At 35.3% G+C, this 4638-nt stretch overlaps 1 long non-coding RNA gene across 1 annotated transcript; it reads right to left on the bottom strand.

Annotated features, from left to right (window-relative positions):
- Positions 1–248: 248 nt before the first annotated feature.
- Positions 249–4311, bottom strand: LOC118763258. Its single transcript, XR_004999008.1, has 3 exons — positions 4291–4311; positions 2168–2172; positions 249–353 (listed from the first exon to the last, which is right to left on the bottom strand). It is a non-coding gene; the product is annotated as an uncharacterized LOC118763258 (long non-coding RNA).
- Positions 4312–4638: the final 327 nt, after the last annotated feature.

Here is a 4638-nt window from a genome sequence, read left to right as displayed (position 1 = left end):
AAAAATAACATCACGGAAAATAGCATCATACAAAATCAGCCAAAGATATTGGATGTCTCTTATTGATTGTCTCAAAACTGGTGACATGGTTACGATAACGATTCTCAAGCGAATCAGCCGTCTGCCCAATGTAAACATTCGGTCCTCCCTTTGTTTGCAAGATTTGTACTCATACCGAGATTCATCAATGGACATTTTGATTAATTTATGCATGAGCATTTATCGTATTTATTTGTTTATACCGCCGAATGCTCTTGAACCAGCTGTTGAGTGTCCCACTCGTGAGGGATCGATGCTAGATGTGTCGAAACAATTGTCGTGATTAATAAATTCTAGTATATTCCATCTTCCGTCTTTCATTTGCCATGTACATAACGATCACTGTGAACGTGACCGTGCTTTACCAGTAAGCTACCAGGTGTAAACCATTAGTTTTATTATCCAATATATATAACACGCTGGGCGAAATGCTTAGCGCTATTTCGTCTGCCGCTACGTTCGGAGTTCAAATTCCGCCGAGGTCGACTTTGCCATTCATCCCTTCGGGGTCGATTAAATTAAGTACCAGTTACGCACTGAGGTCAAGTAATCGACTTAACCATTTTGTCTGTCCTTGTTTGTCGGTTACATTGACCCCAGTGCGTAACTGGTACTTATTTAATCGAGCCCGAAAGGATGAAAGGCAAGTCGACCTCGGCGGAATTTGAACTCAGAACGTAGCGGCAGGCGAAATACCTATTTCTTTACTATCCACAAGGAGCTAAACACAGAGAGGACAAACAAGGACAGGCAAAGGGATTAAGTCGATTACATCGACTCTAGTGCGTAACTGGTACTTAATTTATCGACACCGAAAGGATGAAAGGCAAAGTCGACCGCGGCGGAATTTGAACTCAGAACGTGACGGCAGACGAAATACCGATAAGCATCTCGCCCGGTGTGCTAACGATTCTGCCAGCTCGCCACCCTAATGCATCTAAAATATTAGTGAAAGAATGGACGATGTTGGGTATTTTAAATCATAGTTTAGTTTAAGTTTAATTAACAATAGTTTGAGTTTGAATCAAAGAGAGGGGAAACATACAGTAATAGAGTCAGGCTGTACTTGACTATACTGGGATGTTTCCAGAGCTCCGCATCAAGCAATTCTTTTCCCTTCTTCCCTACACCTCATCATCACTTCCTTCACAAATAACACTCGATAAATCCTCCAGTAATTTGCTGTAGACATGTCCGGTCAGATAGAGGAGGGAAAGTGTTATCTGACATAGTCGATATCCATTTATGATGGAGATCGGGATCGATGCCAAATTTGGAGCAACACCACCGACCTTAAAATAGTTTGATATAAAGACTTGATATTTTTGATAGAAAGTACGTAAAACACAGGATCTTTCACACACACACACATACACACACACACACACACACGCATGCTAGTACATACACACATCCACGTACGCACATAAAAAAACACGCACACGTACATAAACACACACTTTCTCTTATCTTTATCACTTTCTCACTCTTTCTTTTTAAGCCTCCTTCATTTTCATCTTTCCCTATCAACTCATTCTTTCTCTTCTCCCTCTCTCTCAACACACACATACTCTCTTTTCTCTCTCTCTCCCTATCAATACACACTTTCTCTCCTCTCCTTCTCTCTCTCTCACACACACTCTTTCTTCTCCTTCTCTCTGCTTTCCCTATGTCTCTCTCTCAATACTAACTCTCTCCTCTCTCTCTCTTGTTAGCACTCTGTCTCTATTTAACACACTTCTATTTCCTCTCACAGATTTCTCTTCCTCTTTCTCTCATTCTTTTACTACCGCTACATTATCTCTAAATTCCTTTTCTTCTCTGTCTCTCTATCTTTCATTCATACACCAGTCACCATCATCACCACCATTACCAGCATCATCACGGCCACCACCATCACAACTACCACCAAACCACCACCACAACCATTACTCTCACCACCTCCATCACTACCATGATCACTATATGCAAAATCTCTTTCTTTTCTTCTTTCACTTTATTGATATATCCTATCTTTACCCAGCTTTCTTTGATCTCTCTTTTATTCCACTTTCTATCATTCATTCTTTTTCTTTCACTCACACCAATTTCTACTCATTCTTTACCCTACCTCCTTATTCCCTCTCACTTACCCTCAATTCTATTATACAACCACTCCCTTCCTCTTTCCTTCCTATTATGTTTTCTACTCCCTCATACTTCCACTTGTTTCTCATTACCTCCATCTCTTTCTCCTTTACTCAAAAATTCTCTCGCTCTCAACTCTTTGCCCTTTGCCCCTAATATTTAATACTCTTCCATATTCTTCTCCTCCACTTCTATATTCCTTTCTCCCTTATATTTCATTCTCACTCTCTCTTACTCCCAATACCCTTTCTATCTCATACTCTCGTCCCTCTTTCTTACACCCTCTGGTACTCCTATTCGTGTCTATATTCCAGCTAACTCTGATCCCTTTCTTCTCTTTTTTCCTCTCCCCTGATCTACCTACTAGCTAAGGAAGTATATTATTCGTTGTTTCTTGACCAACTACAAATAACGACCTAAACATCCTCAAATCATACACTCGTTTTCAGGGTTTTTTTTAAAGCCCACATTTATATACCTGTATGGCCATGACGGAATTTATTGAGATAGATTTGCTTTGGTGGGGTGGATGACCTTTCTGTTGCCAACCCTTACCTATTTCGAAGCAAGGTAAATTCGCCCAGGAAATATTTTCGCAGAATATTGAAAATGAATGACAAGTAGAAGTCACAAGCATACACACACTCGCACATGTATGTATATACATAAATGCATATGCACATCCATCCATCCATCCATCCATCCATCCATCCATCCATCCATCCATCCATCCATTCATACATACATACATACATACATACATGCATACATACATACATACATGCATATATATATACATATATATATATACTTAACAAAGCTGAAAAGACATCACAAAACTGTTACTCAGTTTCATGTTCCTGTTCGTCGGAGAGTTTTGGTTGAGAATAGATAGAAATTAATGAACGTGAAACTCTGAGTAACAGTTTTTGTGATGTCTTTGCAGTTTTATTAACAAAGTATATTACTCTACCTCCTGTATTCGAGTACTATTTTTTCCACCTTGTTTCACATTTATGTGCTTCTGCTGATATACATATATATATATATATAAGGAAATGAAGAAAATGCTGACAAAATAATTTAAGTAATTTAATTAGGTGAAAGTTATTTTTACCGGTTGCGCATTTGTTATGCTTATCAAAAGATTTTTTCCTCTTATCAGATAAGAGGAAAAAAACTTTTGATAAGCATAACAAATGCGCAACCGGTAAAAAGAACTTTCACCTAATTAAATTACTTAAATTACTTAAATTATTTTATCAGCATTTTCTTCATTTCCTTTTTTATATATCACAACTCGTGTTCCACATCTCCTTTTTTAAATATATATATATATGCATGTATGTATGTATATACACATTCACGTTTGTATATATATATATATAACTGTGGCTGTATATGTGCATGTATGTATATATGTTTGTGTATATATAGATGGATCTCTTTCTCTCTCTCTCTCTTCTCTCTCTCTCTCTCTCTCTCTCTCTCTCTCTCTCTCTCTCTCTCTCTCTCTGTATACACAAGAATATTGTAAGCATCGGCTTCGAAGGCCACGAAGGCTTAGCTGGCCGAAACTTTGAACTTTCTGTCAACAACGTTCTTGTATAAGAATAAGAAATTGGACTCTACAAAAGTATTGCGTAACCCATCAGATTAATATAAAATTGTTTTTACTATAACTGAACATAAAAATAAACAGTAATATATAAGCATGCATATATAAGCATGTGGTTTTACTTATTATACTTATTATATTATATTAAACTTTTTAATACCTTTTTGATAGTTATATATATAAAAAAAAAATTTTTATTATAATATTAAAAAATTAAAGGTTTAAAAATTTATAAATTTAAAATTTAAAAAATATTAAAAAATATAAAAATTTATAAATATAAATTAAAAATTTTAAATTTAAATAATTTAATTTTAAATTTTATATTTTATATATTTTGTATATTATATTAATTATATTTATTTTTATGTTTTGGTTTATGTTTTTCACTGTTTGATTTGCCCAATAGTGGTTTTATCTCTAATTTGATTTATATTTATACTGTAAAATTTGATTTAATCCTAAATCTAATTTTTCTCTGTAAGTTTGGATTTACGCACACATACATATATATATATATATATATATATATATATATAAAGTTAATCCAAACATGAAAGCACAAAAAACACAACAACGCGAGGACGTGGAACAAATATAGTATTATTGGACGCTCAGGAAAGAAGGAAAGAAGGCGGGTTTAACGTTTCGAGCGGAGCTCTTCGTCGGAAACATAGGAGAAGGTAAGATCCAGAGAAGGGAAGACAGAGGGAAAAAATCGCCAACGGTACACACGCGGTCACATTTTTATATATATATGTATATGTATGTGTATATATATATATATATATATATGTATATATATGATAACGCCATAAAGAGTATTGTCACCGAAAGGCAATCTCTATCGCTAA

This window comes from Octopus sinensis, linkage group LG4, assembly GCF_006345805.1.
Source record: "Octopus sinensis linkage group LG4, ASM634580v1, whole genome shotgun sequence".
Classification (NCBI taxonomy): Eukaryota; Metazoa; Mollusca; class Cephalopoda; order Octopoda; family Octopodidae; genus Octopus; species Octopus sinensis.
The sequence above is the reverse complement of the archived record's forward strand: the minus strand, read 5'-3'. Positions and strand labels throughout refer to the sequence as shown.